At 41.6% G+C, this 18092-nt stretch overlaps 1 long non-coding RNA gene across 1 annotated transcript in view; it reads right to left on the bottom strand.

Annotated features, from left to right (window-relative positions):
- The window catches only part of LOC127663598 (uncharacterized), a 64739-nt gene extending 61820 nt beyond the window's left edge, over positions 1-2919 (bottom strand). Inside the window, exon 1 of the long non-coding RNA XR_007972995.1 lies at positions 2884-2919. This is a non-coding gene — a long non-coding RNA (uncharacterized LOC127663598). The remainder of the gene's footprint in view (positions 1-2883) is intronic.
- Between the last annotated feature and the right edge of the window lie 15173 nt (positions 2920-18092).

Below are 18092 nucleotides of genomic sequence, written 5' to 3'. Positions count from 1 at the left end.
CTGTCAGGGTCACTGGCTCTTTCCTTCTCCCCACCCCACATCAAGTGGATAAGCTAGAAAGGGGAAAGTGAGGGGGGAGTGCAGTGGAGGACAGGCTCAATGAATAGCAGATACATCTATAAAATGTGCGTATATGCACAATGAATATATACAGTGAAAATATTTTTTTTCAGAGAAGGAAAAACAAAAGTTATAGTGTTGAAGTATCCTAAAAAGCCCCTGGGAAACAACCTAAACAGATAAACATATAGGGTTTTTTCCCGCACAGTATTTTTATTTTTCTTCCTAATATCTTATAGTTTTATTCCTATAGGCAAGAGTTGTGAGGGTTGAAACACATTTTATGAGGGTTAGGTGAAAAAAGCAGAAATAAAGGAGGAGCATGAGAGGGATGATTTCACATTACTTTCTCAAAAGACACATCCCTGAGTCCTAGGCATCATGAAAGCGGATAGCAAAGCACAGACTGAGACTAACTTCTTTGTATTATTTTCGCTACTACAACCACTACTGCTAAGATGACTCTTCATATTAATGACTTTGGTATGTAGACAAACTATAAAAGATGCAGTCTCTGACCTCAAGTACTTATCGATGTCTGTGGGGATTTACCACTCCTGCTAGATTTACTTTCTTCTTCATACTCTAGCCCAGAGGAAGTGATCATCACTCAAGACTTGGAGCCTTTCCATGAGTGGGGCTTTTATATGGCAAGGAGAAGGGGTATTTGCCCTTGGACACAGATGGTACTAGATCCAAAGCTCAGTGAGTCTGGTTTGCTTGCAGCAAAGAGAAAGACTAAAATTTCTTTTTAAAAAATGACAATGATCTAACTGAGCTTTATTAAAAAATCATAAAGTATAAAAGTACACAGTACTCAGTATTTTATCCTATCAAGCACATGTATGCACTGAACTGGTATCATACAGCTATCTCCATATGACTCAGCAGCTTCTGCCATACAGCAGCCCATGTGCCATTTATGCACATTGCATGCCCAGCAGTCAACTGTGTATGTGGTTAGAACTCCAGCAAGGAGACTTTTTTTAAACATAGGATTGACTACCTGTAGAAGCTTTTACTTACTGACCAAATCACTTAACCCAAATTTTCTACCTCCAAATGGTAGTAGTAGAAGTAATTCATAGAATCATTGTGAAAACCAAATACTTTGGTTAGTACAAAAGGTTTACCTAGTTTCTAGACATAGATACTCAACAAATATGAATCTCTCTCTCTCTCTCTCTCTCTCTCTCTCTCTCTCTCTCTCTCTCTCACACACACACACACACACACACACACATATGCACAGTATATGTGTGTGTGTGTGTGTGTGTGTGTGTGTGTGTATAGATTTCAAACTAGATGGCTTTGGGCATTTTTGTTTGGCCTGTGTTTTAATTAATGGCCAACATATAAAGTTCACATATAAAGGGTGAGTTAGACAGAGACAAAAGGTAAGTGTTGGGAAACTAAAGGTATAGCATAAATATTCCTTTTCAACAACTCTAAACTGGGGTGGAACAGAAGCTACTGTCTTTTTAGCAGGCACCCCTCCCCCACCAGTCTCTTCAACCATCACCTGTTTTCCTCATTTTGTTGTTTGCCTGGCTACTTGAGCCTTTCAAGTACTACATATGGAGAGTTCATTCCCACACACAAAGGAAAATAGTATTTAAACAAGGCTGGCCTTGAACTCACTGAGATCCACCTTCCTCTGCCTCCTGAGTGCTGGGATTAAAGGTGTGCACCACCATGCACAGCTCCACATGTTTTCCATTGCATTTTCTTTCAATCAATGGAAATCTTTTCTTTGAAAAATGAAGATATGAATTCTGAACATGGGGGAAGAGCAGTGCAGAGCCTGGGTGTCTTAGCCTTTGTAATTTGAGGCATCCCGCGGGGAGGTTGGGGGTGACTAATTTAATATGATTGCTTTACAACCAAGGAAACTGAGGCTGAACACAAAATGAGTTGGTAAGAGAACCAGGACCATTTTCTGGGCTTGGGTCTACCATATTGCTTTGACAGCAGAGTTTAAAGCAGTGGCCATATATTGAAAACTCATGGTATACCAGAGTTTCTCCTACTGACCTGACAAAACCAAATATTAAACTTTCAAGAAACTTCCCAGGCAAATTGTATTTAAACTGAGAACTTAAAATAGGTAAGACTGGAAGTCATCAACAGTTGGACAGATTCTAGCTCTTTGCATATAGCCCCATGAGCCAGACAATGAACTTTTCTAAGCACAAGCCCTGGTAGATACTCTGACTCGTGGCTAACTCCAGCACTGGGCATTCTATATATGGTACATAGAAAAAACAGTGTTTCCATGCCCTGCTTTCCAGAGATTGCAAAGCCAAGCCATATCCTAAGAGTTAAGGAAGAAAGCAAATATGTCCATTGACTAAGATCACTCACTCTATAAGGCATAGTGACAAGTTACATAAAGATGGAATTGGTCAAAAATCCAGCAACTAGAATTCTTACCTTAATCATTATAAATAGACATTTATTGCATTCAGTGTTCACCTGCTGTATGCCAGATACTGTGAAAAGGATCAAAATTCCCCTACATACATTCCGTTTTTCTTTTCATAAGCCTTATTATAAAAATGCAAATGTCCCCAGAGTCCCAGACTGCCCGCCGCTCACCTAAGGCGCGGGGAAGCCCTCGCTCCCGTCCGCCCGCCCGCAGGCGCCTCGAAAACTTGGGGCCAAGTTGAGGGGTGGGGGTGGATTTCGGGAGCGCTGCCGGCTGCCCGCCTCCTCGCTGAGCGGCGCTAGAGGAGAACGCGGTCCACCGCGCCGCCCCGGGGCACCCCAGCTCTGTCCCTACCCAGTGCAGCCGCAAGCGGAGAGGAGGTGGAAACTTCTTACCTTCTCGGCGCGCTGGTTGTCGAGTGCAGCCCCGCCTCTTGGTCTCCTCTTAGCGGCGGTGCCTGGACCCGCCCCTTGGCCTCCTCAGCTCTCCGCTCCGCCTGCTCCCCCCCCCCCTCCCCCCCCCCCCCCCCCCCCCCCGCCCAGGTGCTCTGGCTGTGCTCGCTGCCTGCGCCACTCCCCATTCGCCCCAGCGCCCTCGCCGCGGCCCCTCAGGTGATGGATTTATTTACACCCGCGCCCAGGGTCGCGCTAGCTCGGAGTTGTCCCGCTCCTCCCCGGGCCGAGGGAGAAAAGAAAAAAGGGAACGGACTGTCCGGGAGGGGGGCTGCTGGCGAGGCACAAATGCTATCCACATATTAAGTACACTGTGTGTGGTTTCCTAAATGTAGCTTTATATAATGGTATCCTGTTTGCTTTTAATTCCTAGATTTATAATAGGCAAAATAAATCTTGTATTTCTCTGCATCTATGAAGGAAGATAAAATGTTTCCCTCCTATCAAACCTTGATAATTTTATTTTAGATTTTTTTTAATTTTTTTTTGAAAAGTGCTTTTTGGCAAGGCAGGAGAAAGCAATGTGGAGCCTGTGTGATGGCTGTTCACACTTGGTAATGAATAAACTCTGTTGGCTTTCATGGAAGTCAGAAGGGAGTCATTGGTTTACTAGAGATGTGGCCTGCAAACACCAAGCCAGCTCATCCAGGCTCTTGATCTCCTGCCCTTCCTCTGGCAAACCATGTGCAGGATGTGGTAGGAGAAAGAATCTCCCTTTCAGCAGCAGAATATGTGCAAACTACACCCTGAATGGTCCTGTGATGACCTTGCAAATGTAGCACATGCCCTTGTGACCACAAGACCCAACAACTGTAATTTCCTCTGCTTTTCATTAGAACTCTCCTGTTGCTGGCAGCAGGCATAGCTTGCTCAGATATAGCTGCTCTGGGACACCCAGGACACCTGCCCTCCCCCACTTAATGCATATGTGCAAAAGAAGGGTTCAGTAGGACACCAGCCACACTGGTTATGTAAACTCGGAGTCTGTCCTCCTGAATGAACTGAGAGGACTTGCCGATGTGTTCTGCAAAGCCAATGGAAGTTTTTTAGGCATTATCTAATGCACTTGCTGAAGTCATTACAAAGCTCAAGATTAGGCAATTTCTTGGGGCCGTGCAGTGCACATGTGGAAGAGGATTTCCCCCAGTGATTTCACCAAGGTTGCTTCATTTGTGTATGCACCTTTTCTACTTGCTAGGCTCCAGACATTGCTCTAAAGTGCTGGTGATAAGCCTCTGAATAAGGTGCTGCTTTCTCCTCCTAGCATACATTTAGTTGGGAAGACAATGAAGAAGTTAGCAAATTAAACGTGTAGATGGCGATAAATTTCACCAATTTATTTTATGAAAAGAAACTATGGTCTGTGAACTCTGGTGCCTCAGGGCTGTTGATGTCACAAAACTCTAGGTAGACCAACCTAGTCACATGTTTAAGAAGTGATGCGTTCTGAGAAAGACTCAGGTATGGATCTTCCAAGTAGAGACCTCTATTGAATCGAAGTTACAGTGGACCCTTGGGTACATCCTTCTAAACTGTATCTGGTGGCCAGATTTCTGCCCATTGAAAATCTCCAATTCCAGTTTGATCAGCACTACCTTTCAAGGTCTCTGTAAAAAGCTTGTAGTGACTTTTACAATATATATTCTCTCTCTCTATCTCTATCTCTCTCTCTCCCTCCTTCTCTCTCTCTCTGTCTCCCAAAATTATACTAAGAGTAAGACATGTACATGAAGAAATAGCTATTTCCATAAACATGAAGTGGCTCAACATTCAAAATAAAGACCCTCAGACCCAGTTAAGTGCTAGCTAGCCATGTGTTTTCTAAACTGTATTCAGAATGTTCACCTGGCCTTCCACAGTCACTGGTTTTTATTCTGCCTCTCTGGTCCTCTGAAGCCTCCCATGTGCCTTCATCTTCCCAAGCTAATGGGCATCCTTTCCAAGGAACACTATGTGGCCTTAGCAAAAGAGCAACATACCTGTGGTTGGGTACTGAGTGAGCTGGGCCAGGAGACTGGGGAGCCAGCCTTTGTTCCCATCATTGCCAGTCACTCTGGGAACCCAAGCTAATCAAGTCCTCTCTGTGCTTTAATTTATGCCCATGCAAAATGGAAAACATAATACCGTAATAGTGAGCTGAACATGCACAGCCAAATAAGTTGGGAACAGAATGTTTGGAGTATTTGATTTGCTCCAAACTCAAAGACATGATGACCGGATATCTCTGGCCGCAGAGACCAGGCACTCTTTTTTTCTTTCTTTTTTCTTTTTTATATTTTTTGTTTACATTCCAAATGCTTTCCCCTTTCCCAGTTCTCTACTCCCCATATGTCCCATCAGCTCTCTTCTCTCCACCCATTCTCCAATCACCCTCTCCCTTTTCTCTGTCCTGGTACTCCCCTACAATGCTGGATCAAGCCTTTCCAGGATCATGGCCTTCTCCTTCCTTCTTCATGCTCCCATGAACATGAAGATATGCTAATTTTATGTCTTGAGTATTCAGAGCTTGTCCCTCAATGGAGAAATGGATACGGAAAATGTGGTGTATTTACACATTGGAATACTATTCAGCAATTAAAAACAATGAATTCATGAAATTTTTAGGCAAATGGTTGGAAATGGAAAATATCGTCCTAAGTGAGGTAACCCAGTCACAAAAGAATACACATGGAATGCAATCACTGATAAGTGGAAATTAATTAGTCCAGAAGCTCTGAGACCAGGTACTCTTAAGGGAACCTAACATAAGATAGGATAAGGAAAAATTAAGCCCTGAACTACTTTGGATATAAGCATTTAAATCTGATCATTATGCCTTATGCCTGAATATTGAGAATATTGAGAATATTGAGAAAGTTAATCAAAGACTAGGTTGCATAAATATCCTCCCAGCAAAGGTTGCCATTCACTTATGTATGCCCATAATCTCATTAAATTCAACAATCTGCTTTCACTTAAACTCTCTCTTAACTGACCTAGGCCCACAGAGAAAGGTTCCATTTAAATGCATTCTTATTTTAGGGCCGGCCTGATGGTACATAGTTGTAATCCCACAAATCTGGGAGGTGGAGGCAAGAGAGTGTCAAATTCAAGGCTAGTAGTGTGGGCTGTGTAGTAAGACCCTGCCTCAAACACATCAAACACAAAAGTCTTGACTTAAACTGGACCATTGTGGTCCCCACTGGGGGACAAATGTTGTCCTATACTATGGTTGTTTACAGTGTATAGGATATGGGGCAGTACAAAAGAAGTGTCATCAAAAGAAGACCCGAGCATGGATTTATAGTAAATCTAGGGAAATGAGATATTCTTATGCTCAGGGAATAAGTAGAGGGACCCAGTAAGATGTCAGTAACAAGGGCTGATTCTAGATAGAAAAAAAAGTGTTGTTTAAAAAAAGTGTTTGAGAAGTGATGGGGGAAGAACAGAAAGTTATAGAAAATAGCAGTTACTTCTCAACCTGTTCTGAAGAATGAACATGGGAAAGTTAATAAAAAAACACAGGTTTCTGGGCACCTCCCCGCCTTTTTCAAAGGAAGAAATAAAGATTTTTATGCCTCTTAAATTAATAAATGTAATTTTAGTTTTGAAAATGATTTTTACAAACAGGCTTGAGTTATGCTACAGGAAGATTTGTGGGAATTGCAGAAACTTACTGTACTGGATGGCTTTATGTCATTTTGACACAAGTTAAAGTCATTGGAAAGGAGGGAACCTCAATTAAGAAGATGCCTCCATAAGATCTGGCTATAAAGCATTTTCCTAATTAGTGATCAGTGGGGGAAGGCCCAGTCCATTGTGGGTGGTACCATTGCTGGGTTGGTGGTCCTGGGCTCTATAAGAAAGTAAGGTGAGCAAGTCGTGGGGAGCAAGCCAGTAAGCAGCATCCTCTATGGCATAGGATCTTCTGCCTCCAGCTCCCTGCCTTTGTGAGTCCCTGCCCTCATAGCTTTTGATGATTGTACTGTTAGATTGACTGAACTGTGAGCAAAACAAAGCCTTTCCTTCCTAAGTTGCTCTGACCATGGTGTTTCACCACAGCAATAGTAACCCTAACTCACCATATTTGAACATGTTTCAGAGTGACATTGTATAAGTCTTACTTATGAAATTGTGTATCTTATCATGAACAGCTGCATCCTAAGCAGACATAAGGCCTGGATCCCAGTCCCAGAACTGCCCAAACTGAAACAAACAACACAATGAACTAACTTAGTAACATGTAAAAAGAAAGAAATCTTATTTGTTTCTGGGTGAACGTGTGCTTATTTGCATGATTTCTGTGTATATATGTCTGTTCTAGGTTATCATACAAACTATCTCTTAGTAATTTCTTAAGTGAAAATAATGAAAACATTTTGAAGATGGTACATATATACATATATATGTACATATACACACATATACATACATACAAACATACATGTGTATACACACACACACACACACACACACATTGATTTTCTGAGACTAGGTTTCTCTATGTAGCTCTGGCTGTCCTGGAACTCATTATGTAAACCAAGCTGGCCTCTAACTCACAGATATCTGCCTGCTTCTGCCTTCTAGTTGGTTGGATTAAAGGTATATGCCACCACCAACTGGCCTTGAAGATGGTATTTATTTTTGATGGTAATTGGAAAGATAAAGAAGGTTTTAAGATAGAATGGAACATGATCAGATTTACTCTATTGAAAAATATGTAGGCAAAGCTTATAGGGTGGATTTAAGTGAAGAAGAACAGCATGTCAAAGTTAAAAAGACTATATCCATCACCAATTTCTAAGAATCAGACTAAATATTCATAATTTCTAAAAAATATCTATATTACTAATAATTATAGATGATGATTTTCTTCAATGGGTTTGAAAGCATACCAGGTTGAACAGGCTATTGTTACCATCTGTTAGAACATAGGTTATTAGGTTTACATCACCAAGGAAGATGGGCCCAGGGTAATTATTACATTATGGACAGTGTCTTAGCCCATCTGACTCAACACCACAGAATACCACAATTGGTTTATAAAAATCAGATATTAATTTCCTACAGTTGGGGATGCTGGGAATGTCAAGGCCGTAAAATGTAGTGCATAATAACGACAGTCTTGTGGAGTCCCCATATGGTCGAAGAGACAGAAGAGCAAAGGAATAAAAGGAAGTACTGTCCTTACCTGGTGCTACTCCTATTCAGGAAGACTCTCTCCTCAGTACTTACTAACCTCGTAATGGCCCCCAAGGTCATTTCAATCTCTTAGCCACTGAGTTTTGCTTGTTTTTGTGTTTCTGTGATGGAGACTTCGACTCTTGTGTTTCCCTGGTTGGTCTCTAAAACCTAGGCTCAAATGGTCCCTTTATGTCAGCCTCTCTACTAGATGGGATTCCGTGTTTGTGCATGTACTACTCAGAGCAAATATTAACACACTTAACGCATGAACTCCAGGGGTCACATTCAGACCATTTAGCAAGGAAACAAAGAGATTTAAGAAAATAGTTTTAGGGAAAGGCAGGCAATATACAAATGACCAATGAATGCATATATATCATTGGCCATAAGAGAAGTGTCAATAAACACACACACACACACATGCACTGAGAGAGAGAGACAGAGACAGAGAGAGAGAGAGAGAGAGAGAGACAGAGAGAGAGAATGTATTATAGCATATGCCAGACCTGAGGAAAATTGCCCAGTGAATAAACCAATAACACAAGAATGAATACTGAATGGTCTGCTTACATGAGGTACTTGGACTTACTAAACACTTATGGTGAATCCACTTTAGGAAACCATCTTGACAATTCTTCAAAAAGTTAAATACAAAGTTAATTTTTAGGTATATTCAAGATAATTATGAACCTATGTCCACAAAAATTTACAAGGGAATATTTGTAAGACATGTTTCATAATATTCAAAAGGTCAAAACAACCTCAATATTCTTCAGTTAGTAAATGCATTAAAGGTGTCCAAGTACAGAGTCTGAAGTTGTGTGTCACCATGCTTGGCTAAAATAAATCGTAAAAGACATTTGAGGGAGGGACTTGAAGGGGTGAGTTCTATAGATATAAATCATATCTCATTTTAGAATTGGAAGAAAACTTACCCTTAGGTAAAAAAAAGAAAATACGGAAATTTATACTTGCTGATTAAGAGTACATGCTTAGAAATCAGACTCCTTGAGTTCAGAGCCTCAGTTGAGGGATTCATTATGGAAAGCATAATGAAGTGGTTTGCTATAGAAAATGTATTTAGTTTCTGTGTGCTAGAGTTGATCTGAAACAAAGTAATAGCCGTACCCCTTAATAGAGACCTTGTAAGAGCCAGTTTGTAAGTCAAAGAAAACAGCTTTCTACCCCACACATTAAGACCTCAGTAAATGGTGGCTAATGTTAAGAGTTTTAAATTTATTTCAAAAGTATAGAACAATGTTGTCTGCATCATGAAGGACTAGGCTAAAAGGATCCATGACTTCTGAAACTAATGTTTGTTTACATCTCCACATGGGGATGAAAGCTTTCTTGGTGCAGAGTTGGTACTATTCCTTCTTGCTCTTCCTGACTTCTAGGAAGCAGAGGTTGCCCCACAACAGGTGTTCCACGAGAGAAAACAACTAGACAGCCTCCTTCTGGTGTATATTCAAGTCCATGTTTGAATCTAGTGTGTGCTACTGTGTCATCAATGACTTTTCTGTGGACACAGAGGAATGAATATTCAGAATCCAGTTAGACATTATGGTGTTTTGGGAAAATGGCAGGAGTAGGTTCTCTTGTAGGTTCTATGACCACTCCAGTCATTGGTAGCTGGATAGGTTTACAGTATCAGGTATGAATTCCCTATTATTAAATGGGCCTAGAGTCCAATTAGATGCCTTTAGTTATCCTGTAGATGTAAGTTACATATTGTACTTTTGGGGGTATCTGATGCTTAATAATCTTAAAATGTAAAGTCATGTTGGCACAACCATGTGTTCACAGCTAATGGGAGTGCTAAGTCAGGAACCCATTTTAAGTCCAGGACTTTGAGAGCAGTCTACACTGGCCCTTACCTTCAAAGTAAAGCCAATCTTAGGCGCCATATAATTATAGATGCAAGAAGTTTAGCATCTGGCAAATGTTACAGATGCTTTATTTGACTACCAAAAGTTCTAGGTCAGAGCTGGAGACTGGAGCTCCAGACCCAGTACTAATTTTATTTATTTGCTACATGACATTAGACAGATAGCACAAGTGAGTTTCCAGGCCCTAACCAAGGAAATTGTGATGCTAAATCATTACCCACCATTGTTTGCACTCAGAGTGTGACAAAATGTGCTTTCTTCTTAAGACATTATAGAAAAGCAACTTGGAATAATAGTTACTGAAGTCAATAATTACCATTTTAATACTTTCCTGCACAAAAGTGTGGAGAGCAGCCACACCCATGTACTGCTGTGGAAAGTATAAACTGGTCCATCTGAGTGGTAATTCAGGTAAGAGACATCTTTCTGCTGTACTTTGTGGTGCTATTTGTGGGGGGAGGTGCTATTGAGTCTTCAGGAGTAGAACTTTCCTGGAGGAAACACATCCCTAGGGACCCCACATCCTGGTCCCTGTCTCCCTCTCCTTCTCCCTATCCCTCCTCTCCCCCTCTCTCTGCTTCCTGTGTGTGGATAAAGCATAACCAGACAACTTCCGGTTACTGTTGCCATGTTTTCCGGGCCATAATGGTCAGAAAACCATTTGGCAGCATGTGTAGTAATTACAAAAGCATGTACCCTTTGAATTTCTAGAAAAGCATAGGTGTATTTCTATTTGAGGAAAGCAGCACTGTCATTCCTGGGAGCTTTGTTTAAAACGACAAAAGACAGGAAACCAGCCTGGCAGTTGTGGCTCACACCTTTGATCCCAGCACTGACAAAAACAGGCAGATCTCTTTGAGTTCTAGGCCACACAGAGAAATTCGGTCTTAGAAACAAAACCAAAACCAAAACAAAAAAAAAAAAAAAAAAAAAACAAAAAAAAAACTAGGATCCTAGCCAATGTCAGTTCAACAGTGTTTAAAGACATTAGGATAAAAGAAATAATAATAGGTTGCACTGGTCATGGTGTCTCCGCATAGTAATAGAAAAGTAGCTAAGACAGAGTTGTGCCTGCTGCATTCCTGCCCCCCCCCCCACTCTGATACACACACACACACACACACAGCCTCTCCTTTTGTCTCTCCAGGGGCAATGTGCTGCAGAATAAATGTGGTGAGGAAGAACACCTTCAGCCTTTGCACAAACTACAGTCTGTACCAGCTAGGAGTGGGCCTGTGAATAAGTTCTCAATGATAATAATTCTCCCCAATCTGGGACACCTTGCAATTCTTTCACCTTGAGTGTTCAAACTTGGGAAGAGCATTGGAGATCTGGAAGCTGCCTTTGACCCCAGCAAGTATGGTTTTCTAATCTAATTATACTCTCGATATCCAAGTGTGAATGCCACTGAATTGTGTGGTACAGAGTTTAAGTCACTTACATCCCTACACCACCCTTGCTCTAGTTAATATTTGGCTGCATACAGCAGACTTTGCAGAACCAAAGAGTTGATATGACCTTCTTGCTAGATTATTAAGAAGTTTTAAGACAAAACCAAAACAGCAATAACAGCAAAACAAGCCTTCAGGCAGGCATTCATCGTATTAAATAGGGTAACCTTCATCAGGTGACCCACACGTACCAGAGATATTTAATAAGGCCTGGAGGAACGTAGCTGCTTGTACCAGGGACATGTGAGTTTTCAATGTCTGTCAAAAGACTGTTGAGTAGAGCTACAGTGCATTTGAGTCTTGTCCCCCTCAACACCAAGCCAGTGTCTAGCATATAACTGGCTCTCAACAACTGCTGGTTAAATTATTGACTGACCAAATAAAGACTCCATTGAAATAAATTCCTGGGATCTACTGAGGAACCTTCAAACATTTTGTGGAAAATGAACATTTGAATATCTTGACGCTAAAGTGTTTTTGTAATGGTGTAAATTAATAGAGAGAGTAGGACTAACCTTTGAGAGAAAAAATTACAAGCAACTGTTGTAATAGACTATTGGTGTAATATTTTCCTTTAAAAAATGCTTAAATTTTATTTTATGCTTGGGGTCTGTAAAGGAGCAGGAGAGGGCTCTTGTCTGTTTGCAGAAATAGGTTATTTAAAGCCAGGCATAGTGGTGCTTGGCTGTAATTTCCAGACGTGAGGGGAAGAGGCAGGAGGGTCGAGAGATCAAGGTCATTCTCAGCTACCTAGTTGAAGGCTAGTCTGGGCTACATGATATTCTGCCTGAATTTGTTTTAAAGGATAAACTATTTAAAATTTAAAATAAGTTTTCACTAGATTGCCACTGGAGTGGGGGAGGTATGCTTTTATAGACAGGGTTTCTCTGTGCAGCCCTGGCTGTCCTGGAACTCAATCTGTAGACAAGGCTGGCCTTGAACTCAGAGATCCACTTGCCTTTGTGTCAGAGTGCTGGGATTAAAGACTTGCACTACCACTGCTCGACTAGATTGCTGGTTAAATTTACCCAAAACAATAAACAGACAAACAAACCATGAAACCCTCCTGTCTGCCTTTTCTTTAGGGGAGTACAATTAAAACAGCTGCCATGCTCTGGAGAGAGACTGGAGCAGTGCCCACCAGCGAGACAGGCACTGTGCTCCTGAGTGAAGCCCACAGCCTCCAACCCAAGAGGCCTGCACTTGATTGTGTGCCCTGGGCATCAAGAAATCACTACAAAATTAAACCTTATATTTTTTGGGTTTTGACTCTTAAACTACAGAAATATAACACTTAGATATTATTACATAGTTTCTTATACTTTGACAGTATCTATGAACACATATACTCTGGTATCAGTACACTTTAAATATTTCTTTATGATAGCAAACAGTATGTGTTCCTGGTGTTCCAGTATTTCAGTACAGACTGCCTACTAAATGCTAATTCTGTGTTCTGAGCACAGAGTCTAAGACCCATCTTGACCAGAGAGACAGTGGAAGAAAATGAGAAAAAGAGACAATCCATGCCAACTGTGGCTGAGAGTGAATAGTGGCTCTGTGCTGTCCTAAAAAGAAAGCTCAAAGCCAATCTGGGTTCAAATTCCAATTCTTCTACCAACTAGTCCTGAAAACTTAAGGAAGCCATATAGCCTCTGGAGAGCAGAACCCTCTGCAGGCGGCTGAAAAGCACAGGCTTCCTGATTAAAACCAGCATAGCAGCTAGAAAGACAAAGTATCAAAACGCTGTATGCCACCCTGCTGTATGCCATGAGAATTTCACACAACAGCATGCGTACACCCACACAAACATAGATACAGACACAACACACACAATATACACAGTATATTCATAAAAGATACCAACTGTGAAAAAGTTGCAGATATCATTTCCAATAAACAAAAACTGAAAGATATGTTTATTTTCCAAAAACAAATTTACAGGGCTGCTAAGTACTTGTAGTCTCAGTCTCCTGGCAGGTTGACATAGTAGGATCCCACAAGTTAAAGACTACCTTAGGCAACATAGTGAGATACCACCCATGGAAAAATTAAACAAAATCCAGTAACAGTATTGACAAGAACGACCATGGGCGTGGTAGCATCCTAAAGAACCTGTATATTGCTGTCCCTCATATCATTTCCATATTTAATGCTGTAAGTATCCTCTTCAAGTCAATGACTCAACTTCAAAATCCTGAAGGAAAATACCTAAGTTCCCCTTCCCCTTCCCTCCCCTTCCCCTCCCCCCTCCCTTCCCCTCCCCTCCCCCACCCTTCCACTCCCCTCCTCTCCCCTCCCCTCCTCTCCCCTCCCCTCCCCCACCCTTCCACTCCCCTCCTCTCCCCTCCCCTCCTCTCCCTTCCCCTCCCCTCCCCTCCCTTCCCCTCCACTCCCCTCCCTTCCCCTCCCCTCCCCTTCCCTTCCCTTCCCTTCCCTTTCTAAGTGCACACACCTGAAGACTAGACAGCTTCTCAGGAACTGCAGGGCCTTAGCATGGGAGTAACTCTTAAAAGGATCAGTTTAACTACTTGTGACTCAAGATTCCTTCAGGATGACTTCTGGTTAGAAGGCCGACCCAGGCAAACTTCCCCCTGCCTATTCTAATTTGTGGTCCAGTGATCCGGTCTATCTTTGTGTCTGTCTGCTCCAGACCTGCTTAACAATGTTAAGAGTGAGGAAGCCTTGGCCACTTACTAACTTCTGAGTTGTGGTTTTCCTAGTGAGCTAGACATGAGAAATGATAACTTCACAAAATGAAGCAGGAGAGAGTTAGTCTTTTTGGAACGGGGACAGCATATGGGTTAGATATAGCTGCTACAGTTTCCTGGTATCATGGCAGATCCCCAAGGATTCACCACTGGAGAAATCATGTATTAATAGGGCTTGCAAGATTAGAGTCTAGTTGTGGCACCCAGAGATTGAGTTATCAGTTGTTTCTGAACTAAATTTGTGCTGCATTTTCCTTCACTCAGCAGCTCATCTGGGTTTAAGAGAGAAAGCTACAGCAGGAAAGCTTGGGTTTGCCACATGTGCACCACAAAGGCCATGGGGGATTTGAAGCACGGATTGGCATGGTAGTGACTTGCCAGTGGGAACCTAGCGAGCTGGGTGGAGACATTTCCGGAGCTCCAGGCCAGTGAATCCCAACAAGATAAGAACAGGTTGTCCAGACAGTAGCAGGGCAAGAGCGGGAACATGGCGGTTCTACTTTTTTAATATTTCACTAAACATACACATATATATCAAGATAGATATATATGTACACACACACACACACACACACACACACACACACACACATATTAAGAATGCTTTCACCTTTCAATCATCAGATCTAGCTTATGTCACCCAAACATCGTTAGCTATTGGTAGTTAAGACACTTGTTATGTCCTTTCTTACTGTGCATCCATTCTCTGTTCCTTAACTGATGATGGAGATTCAGAAACAATATACATATAGTTATGTATCTATAAAGAAAAGGATAGTACAGGTTGTAATGTTAATTTTTTCAAACCTTACTTTTAGTAATGGTTCTTAAACACTTTAACCTCCTTTTAGCCCACCACCTACCAGAGGTAGCAGGGGTGGTGGGGGTGGGGGAAGGATACAGGGGAAGTGGACCTGGTTAGAAATGGTTCTTTGGAGCAACTCCTGTCTGTGTTGTCTGGAAATCGGCAGTTTACTTCATGGTTAGAGATGGCAGCTCCATTCATACCCGAACACTTTATAGGTGTACCAGCAGTCTGGTTTGGTAGAGTAGGGACAGCAAACATAAATCAACTGTGGTGGCACTACCTAGCAGGGACAGCCAGGCTTCAGTCTCAGCACAAGTTAACAGGAGGGACCAGGGAGGACCAGGAGAAGTTCTGGGCTGTGCCTCTCTGGGTAGTGAAGATCAGTGAAGACACGAGACCCACAAGATTTGCACTAACTGGTGCTGTAAGCAAGTCAAGCTCATCCTCCGCCACTGTCTGTGAGACCTATTTATTTTAAAGATTATATTTATTATATGTAAGTACACTGTAGCTGTCTTCAGACACAGCAGAAGAGGGCATCTGATCTTATTATGGATGGTTGTGATCCACCATGTGGTTGCTGGGATTTGAACTCAGGATCTCCCAAAGAGCAGTCAATGCTCTTAACCACTGAGCCATTTCTCCAGGCCCTGTGAGACCTATTTATATCCTCCAAGCATATCCTGTCCCCCACGGGTCTTGCTTCAGCTGACATCACACTGCCAGTAAGCCCGAGTCTGCAGAAGTGGTAAGAAAATATGGCATGCCACCAGATGGTTTTTGGTGCATTTCTCTCCATGGAGTCCTGACAAATGCAGTTCAGCTATGCAATATAAGGCCGACCAATACATGTATGTTGTTAGCAAAGAATCGTTCATCATGTGTCTAATTAGATTTAACAGATATATATAGAACATTCTATCCTAAAGCAAAAGAATATACCTTTTTCTCAGCACCTCATGGTACCTTCTCCAAAATCGACCATATAATTGGTCACAAGACAGACCTCAACAAATATAAGAAGATTGAACTAATCCCATGCCTCCTATCAGATCACTATGGAGTAAGAGTGGTCTTCAATAGCAACAAAAACAACAGAAAACCCACATACACGTGGAAATTGAACAATATTCTACTCAATGATACCTTGGTCAAGGAAGAAATAAAGGAAGAAATTAAAGACTTTTTAGAACACAATGAAAATGAAGACACAACATACCCAAATCTATGGGACACAATGAAAGCAGTGCTAAGAGGAAAACTCATAGCCCTGAGTGCCTCCAAAAAGAAAATGGAGAGAGCATACATTACCAGCTTAATGACACACCTGAAAGCCCTGGAACAAAAAGAAGCTATTTCACCCAGGAGGAGTAGAAGGCAGGAAATCATCAAACTCAGGGCTGAAATCAATCAAGTAGAAACAAAGAGAACCATACAAAGAATCAACAAAACCAGGAGCTGGTTCTTCGAGAAAATCAACAAGATAGATAAACCCTTAGCCAGACTGACCAAAGGGCACAGAGAAAGTATCCAAATTAACAAACTTAGAAATGAAAAGGGAGATACAACAACAGAAACTGAGGAAATCCAAAAAATCATCAGATCCTACTACAAGAGCCTGTACTCAACACAACTGGAGAATCTGGAGGAAATAGACAATTTCCTTGACAGATACCAAATACCAAAATTAAATCAGGACCAAATAGATCATCTAAACAGTCCATAACGCCTAAAGAAATTGAAGGAGTCATTGAAAGTCTTCCAACCAAAAAAAGCACAGGACCAGATGATTTCAGTGCAGAATTCTATCAGACCTTCAAAGAAGAGTTAACACCAATACTCTTCAAATTATTCCATAAAATAGAAAAAGAAGGAACACTACCCAATTCCTTCTATGAAGCCACAATTACACTGATACCAAAACCACACAAAGATCCAACAAAGAAAGAGAACTTCAGACCAATTTCCCTTATGAACATCGATGCAAAAATACTCAATAAAATTCTTGCCAACAGAATCCATGAACATTTCTTTAGGTCCTTCTCAGCCTTTCGATATTCCTCAGGTAAGAATTCTTTGTTTAACTTTGTATCCCAGTTTTTAATTGGGATATTTGGCTCTCTGGAGTCTAACTTCTTGATTTCTTTGTATATATTGGATATTAGTCCTCTGTTGGATGTAAGGTTGTTAAAGATGTTTTCCCAACTTGTTGGTTGCCATTTTGTGCAATTGACACTGTCCTTTGCCTTACAGAAACTGTACATTTATGAATTCCCATTTGTCAATTCTTCATCTTACAGAATAAGCTATAAGTGTTCTGTTCAGGAAATTTTCCCCTGTGCCCATGTGCTCAAGGCTCTTCCCAGTTTCTTTTCTATTAGTTTCTGTCTGTCTGGTTTTATGTAGGGACTCTTGATTTACTTGACTTAAGCTTAGTACAAGGTGATAAGAATGGATCAATTTGCATTCTTCTGCATGCTGACCTCCAGTTGAACCAGCACCATTTGTTAAAAAGGCTACCACTACTTGGCATATACCCTAAGGATTCCCCAGCATGTAATAAGGACACATGTTCCACTATGTTCGTAGCAGCCTCATTTGTAATAGAATATGGAAAGAACACAGATGTCCCTCAATGGAACTATGGCTACAGACAATGTGGCCTAATTACACTATGGAATACGACTCAGCTATTAAAACAATGAATTCATGAAATTCTTAGGCAAAAAGGTGGAACTGAAAATATCGCCCTAAGTGAGGTAACCCAGTCACCAAAGAACCCGCATGGTATGCACTCACTGATAAGTGGATATAGCCCAGAAGCTTGGAATACCCAAGACACAATTCACATATCAAATGATGTCCAAGAAGAAAGAATGAGTGGGCCCTGGTCCTGGCAAAGCTCGATGCAGCAGTGTAGGGGATACCAGGACAGGGAAGCAGGAGGGGTTTGATTGGTGAACAGGGGGAGGGAAGAGGGCTTATGTGACTTTCAGGGAGGGGAACCAGGAAACAGGAAATGAGATGCTGATTGCCAGCAAAAAGAATGCAAACAGGCAACCTTGGGAAGTTGGAAGTTGAGGGGAACCTCTAGAATGTATCAGAGACCTGAGAGGAGGGACTCTCAAGA

The sequence above is a fragment of the Apodemus sylvaticus genome, chromosome 13, assembly GCF_947179515.1.
Source record: "Apodemus sylvaticus chromosome 13, mApoSyl1.1, whole genome shotgun sequence".
NCBI classification, from domain to species: Eukaryota; Metazoa; Chordata; class Mammalia; order Rodentia; family Muridae; genus Apodemus; species Apodemus sylvaticus.
Note: the sequence above shows the minus strand (reverse complement) of the source record. Positions and strands in the feature narration are given on the sequence as shown.